The following is a 6,568-nucleotide window of genomic DNA, read 5'->3' as shown; positions in this document are numbered from 1 at the left end:
CAAGGGCCAAAACCTAAGCTCTGATGCCAACTGTAACACCCTCCAAATCCGGGGTATAGATCTGGGGCATTACGAATACTAACTACCTTACTGAACCTGCACAATTATAATATACACATATAATTACCCCTTACTACTACTAATCAGGATCTTTTCAAGGTTAAGGATTGAAAACAAGAACGATGTACCAACTTTATTACAACAATTTCTAAATAAACTGACTTACAACTCTTTTTATTACAAACTAGTTCTCTATTCAAATTTTAAGCTAAACGTCTCTTATTCAAATTACAACTACCACTTATCATGTTACACTTGCTCTAAAATTTCAAAACTTTCTTCTGGGATAGGGACAAACACTCTTGGAATTAGAGGGTCCCGCAGCTTGACTCGCTTCTTGACTACACGGGTTCAGATGGGTTTCATTCTCAACCTTAACTGGAAAACAAGGTGAACAACCATAATAGGGGTGAGCCAAAATTGTTCAACAAGCCTGCAATAATATATATAGTGTAAACAGTGAAAGATAAATGAATCGGTAATCTGTGGTTTGAACAACCATCTATTTATGTAAGGAACAATAAATGCCATTACTGGCAGTACCAAATCAACGAGACTGGACACAAGAACCAACATATGCACTATAACCTGCTGATCAGTCAGGATATAACGCAGATCTATACCCAACTATATAGACCCCACCACTATATAGGGTACCCAGGCACTATGGCCTAATAATCAAGGGTCCGGTTCATACCCGGCCCGTATCGTAACCATCCAGTCCATAGATTAGCATTCGGAACAATCGGTATGCTTTCGATGTATCCCAACATCAGTATATATCAGAGTTTATATATATAAGTGTATAATTATTGGAATATGAATCGAGGATTCAATGAATTAGGAGAAATCAAGAATCGAAATGAAATAGAAACAAAGGATCAATGATTGTGTATCAGTGTTTGTGAACACGAATTATCAAAGTGTAGCTGTCATGGAAAGTTGGAAGCGATTCACTATTCTGAACTTAGGATAGGGGAAAACTTTTCTGGTATGCACTTCACCTCGGGTAATTCACAACCTTCTATCTCCGGCTTGATTCGCCTTGCTGAGGTTGAATCTATCAAGAAAAGATACTTGTTTAGTTGACTTACGTTATACGCAATCTCAGATTGATATCACATAGTCCTTATCGTCTACCCATACGATTCTATGCGACTTGCATATAATTATCTAACACATAGATTTCACATAATCACATAAATCATGTAGCACATAAAGCACATAATTAAATTAGACTTACAAATATTTTTAAAATTGATACTACACTTATATTCGTATTAACAAACATTATCAGGCTCGATTCCTAATTTTTCGGGATTTATTGAACTCGTTTTTATCAATAATATGTTCTATAAACAATTAATTATCATAAGTCGACTCGCTCTCAAAATAAATTATGATTTATAACTATTTTTAATGAAATTGGGTCATTTTTCAGAGTCTAAGGGTCTTCGTTTCGCTTAAATCGGATAGACGGTTTAATTATTACGCCATAAACAAGATTTAATCAATTATTATTTCAATTATAAATAATTAATCATAATTAATTAAACCTAATTATATTTTTAAACAATTAATTAGGAATTATCATATTTTAAAATAATTATTCCATAATTTTTGGAATTAATTACAATTAATTACAAAATTATCTAGTTAAATTGATTACATATAATTAATTAATCGATACATATAAATATTATGTAATCTGAACATACATAAATAAATAAATCGATACTCGCATTCCAAATTCCTAAAATTCAAAACGCAACTCGAATTATTACGAGTTATTCGCTCGAGTCGATTAATTATCGAACAACTAGTTGATCTAGTAAATTAATCCTAATTAATGAGTAATTAGTTAATTAATAATTAATACATAAATAAATAGATACATTAATAAATAATTAATTAGATAATTACATTTTTGCATTTCCAAATTAGTAAAATAATTTAGAAATTATTTACATAATTATCCAGATTTTAATCAAATTATTTATTTGATTTTCTAATTATTACAAACTTATTATCTATTTTTATAAAAATAAAATTAAATTAGAAAATTCAAAAACACTTTTCTGGAAATCAGGTTGGGGTTTTTAGGATCAGACCCGGGTCGATTTCGGGGTTGGAACCGGGTCGAACCCGGGTCGGGAAGAACGCCGCCGGTCACCACCCAGAAACCGGTGCCGACGAGTTTTTCCGGCCTCAATCTGGCGACACGAAACAGAGCCCTGGGTGCATGATTCCATCCGGTTTTCATCCCATTTTCATTCCAAATCCTGCGAGCAAGCCATAATCGTCAACAACAACCAGAAATAATCGAACTTCACCATATCCAGCCGAAAACCTGACCTTCTCCGGCGGGTTGATCGGAAAACAACCCCCCACCGAAATCGAATCAAAGCTTCATAAAATCGATACCAAATCGAAGCTACAGACTTCTATAATCATTCCTAATAGTTAAAATCAATCAAAAACATCTATAATTCAATGAAAACGAAATCAAAACAAAAACAAAAACACGTTCATAGCCTTGCAGGGGTTATACGGATCATGTGAATATACGAAATCATTCCTAAGACTCAGGGAAAGCTATACGAATCTTTAAAACAATCAAATGATTCCTCATTCGAAAACCCCAAATTCATTCCTAAACCCTAAATTACGAAGTTAAAATCAATCAATCTTTAACCAAAATCAACAGCGAAAACATAAACTAGGAATAATAAGCTTATCAACGACTACTTACATGATTGATTTGGATAACACATTCACGATCAAATCTAAGGTTGAATTCTCAAGTTGTTCATCACCAACACTATAATTTCTTGATTTTACTGATTTTTCTATAATTTATTAATAATTAATTAGTAAATAAATAGCTATTTATACTAGTAAAAATAATACCCCTAAATAAAATTAAGGGTCTAATTACACATCTAATAAAATTATTTGGCCCCAATTTTTATAATTTTTGGGTATTAATTATGAATTTTTAAATATCCAATACACACAAAATATATGCCAAAAATTTCCAAAAATTGTGAATAATACAAAAATGCAAAGAAAAATGATATTTGATAATTTCATGATCCTACAAAAATAAAAATGTGATTTTTTGGGGGTTTTGACACCCGAAGGGGCCCGAAAAAGTCATTTTGCGCAAAACAGGAAAATTTGTAAAATGTCTAGATGTTCATAATATCATTATGATATAGGCCATACTTGGTAAATTAGGGCCAATGATTTTATCTGAAATATTGGCTTTTAAAACACTGTTTGGGTTGTACAAAATTTGATATAAAACTTTTAACTTACAATAAAATACTCGATAATTACCCGAAACCCATTCTAATCAAAACAGATAACACGTAGCACATAGCAATTAGGGTTTTAGGACTCAACACACTTACTAACATAATAATACACACAAATCACCTTTAGTAAGATATAATACAAGCGTAATTTCTCGGTCGTTACAACATCCATAGTCGGTTTGCACGTGATCTCACCCAGGCATTAAGGACTGCATTCAGAGCCATAGGTGTTGACATCCAGTGGCCAGTATTTGGTAAGGACTCCGTGTATCCACCTCCAGACACACCTGACACCCCACCCGTTGCGGGTGAGGATTCTGATTCGGATTAGGTATGCCTGATTCCTTACTATTACCTTCAATGAGGACAGTAAAAATTTTAAGTTTGGGGGTAGTAGTTGAAGGAATATGTTACTGTGCATTTCGGGCATTAATCCGGATTTCAGGTGAATTAGCATTGATTTGATGCTATTATGGTGTTAGGATGGTGTGCAAGGAATAAAGGCTCGTGAAGACCAACTCATTGCAGCAAGAAAAGAAGTCAAAAGAAGTTTTTCCAGAAGACCGGGGCGCCCGCGCTGTGATAGCGCGCGGCCGCGCCCGAGGAACAGAAACACGGCGCGCCTATGCTGTTCAAGCGCGCGGCAGTGCCGGGACGGGAATTAAAATCCTGATTCTTGTGGACTTTTGATTGGATGGACATCTACTACGCATGGGTTGCTATATATACATAAATAAAGGTCGTTTTTCATAAGGAGACGTACCAGAGCTAAGGAGAAGGCGTAAGAAGACCGTAGAGCACAATTCAACCAAGGCGAAGAAAATCTAGTTTATTCTTGTGATTTTTTATTTTAAGTTGTAACTTTGGATGCTAGTTTTCTTATTCTTGAACCTTTACTTCTGTTTCGTACTTGGTTTTATTAAGTATAAAGACTACGTTTATTATACCATGCTTTCATCGGAACCCACGTTGATGATGAGTCCGATTATGGGATAATCGTTATCGTGGGGTTCTAACGGATTTATTTATGGATTTCCTTAGTTAATTTATTTCGATGCCTTAGTGTGTGGTGATTGTATGATATCCTAGTTTTGGTTGCGCTTATTCGTTTTGTGAGCGTCGCGAACTTATAAAATAGTGTATTAATCTTTAATGAAGCGAAAGTGAATTTAAGGGTTCAAAACTTGCCATGCTAGCATAGGTTCATGTAGTTGATATGCATGATACTTAGGTAATTTTAACCATCTTACTTGCCCTATGTAATTGCGATAGATAACTTATGTATTAAACCGTTATATTGTCAAATTCTATAGACATATAGGGTCTCAATATAATTGGTGTCTATTCAGCTTCTATCTCTTTTGTGGATGTCTGGTAGTATGGTATTCGTACGATGAAAGTTGGCGTTTATCAGTTTCGTGTTATCTGATTAGCTAGTGTCATCACCATTACATGCTAAGGTTAAGAACGAAAAGGCTATTGAATGAAGTATTTAATGAAGTTAGAATCCCATGTTTGTGTCATATATCATTCAATTCTCTTTAATCTCTTAGTTTATGTTCTTTAGTATAATCTCTTAGTCAATCTTAGTATAAACAATCTTAATATGTTACTCGTCTTAGCATTGAATAATAACCATACTAGTGTTGCATAAATACATTGATTGAAATTAACCTAAACCTATCCCTGTGGGAACGAACTAGAATTTATTCTATATTACTTGCGATCGCGTATACTTGCGTGAATTTTAGCGCGTGTTTCCGCCCTAACAAGTTTTTGGCGCCGCTGCCGGGGATTTCGGTGTTAATTTTTAGTTTATGTGTTTCTCATCATTGGTCGTTAAAGTTCAGTGACTCGTACATTATAACTTAATTCCTTGTCGTGTTTCAGGTACTCTAGCGAGCGTGTATGCATACGCGTTCTCGGTCTCGTAAGAGGACACTGGATCAAGCTGAGGAATAAGTTGTAGTGGAGGAGAAAGTTGAGGAAGAGATCTTAGTTGAGAAAGAAGAAGAGGCTATTATTGCAATGGGAAAACCAGAAGAAAATCCAAGGGATTTGATGGACTACTCTCAAACGAAGATCGATGATATTCAGTCTAGCATTGTTCGGCCAGCCATCTTGGCTAATACCTTTGAGATTAAGTCGAGCACAATTCAGATGAGACAGAACTCAATTCAGTTTGGGGGTTCTCCGACAGAAGACCCCAACATGCACATCAGAGATTTCATCAAGATCTGCGACACTTTCAAGTTCAATGGAGTTTCTGAAGATACTATTAAGTTGAGGCTTTTCCCATCCTCTCTACAGGATAAAGCTAAGTGCTGGTTATATTCTCTACCACCAGGGTCTATCACCAAATGGGAGGATCTTGCTTAGAAGTTCTTAACCAAATTCTTTCCTATGGCGAAGACTACTGCAATCAGAAACACACTTACTCAATTTGCTCAGCAATCTGGAGAATCTTTATGCGAGGCTTGGGATCGATATAAGGAGATTCTTAGGAAGTGTCCTCATCATGGGATGCCTGACTGGATGATCATTAACTGTTTCAACAATGGTTTGGGTGTAACACCCCCAAATCCGGGGTCGGGGATCCGGGTTGTCACGAGTTCCATTTCCCTTAATAACACCCAATCTTAATAAATAATCAACTACTCTGTACTGTGAACCCACAATAAACACACACACCACAAGTTATAGTCTCAGAGATGAATATCCAAAAATAATCACAAGTCGTTTTATTTCACAATTATATGCCAATACACCTTAAACAGGTTTCTGAATAAATTTACATTTCTTTGCCATTATTACAATTCATAAATATACATAATCTGATACATCAAAAGTTGAAAGCCTAGCCTATTGGTAGTTCCTACCTCAGCTACAGCGACATCAACGCCTATAGGAAACTGCGGAACGTTTCCTATCCGCTCGCGAATTGGGAGCTTGGTCCTGTTCATCTTGTCTATCTGATGTTGTGTGATGAAAGAAGAAAGCAAGGGTGAGCAGCAAGCCCACCAAAATAATATGTATAATGATTAACAATATATGAGCCTTCTCATAGTACTCATGAAGGTCTTGGTCAAAAGAAATGAACCAAGATGATATCTTAATGCGATGAAGTCACAAAATATTCAGTATATATATACATATATACTTTTCAAAATATTGGAAGTCCTCTTCCA

General features: G+C 35.2%; 1 non-coding gene across 1 annotated transcript; it reads right to left on the bottom strand.

The window, feature by feature from the left end:
- Positions 1 to 5,798: 5,798 nt before the first annotated feature.
- LOC141723159 (small nucleolar RNA R71) lies at positions 5,799 to 5,905 on the bottom strand. Its single transcript, XR_012576149.1, has one exon. It is a non-coding gene; the product is annotated as a small nucleolar RNA R71 (small nucleolar RNA).
- Positions 5,906 to 6,568: the final 663 nt, after the last annotated feature.

This window comes from Apium graveolens, chromosome 4, assembly GCF_009905375.1.
Source record: "Apium graveolens cultivar Ventura chromosome 4, ASM990537v1, whole genome shotgun sequence".
NCBI classification, from domain to species: Eukaryota; Viridiplantae; Streptophyta; class Magnoliopsida; order Apiales; family Apiaceae; genus Apium; species Apium graveolens.
This window is presented reverse-complemented; position numbering and strand designations above follow the sequence as displayed.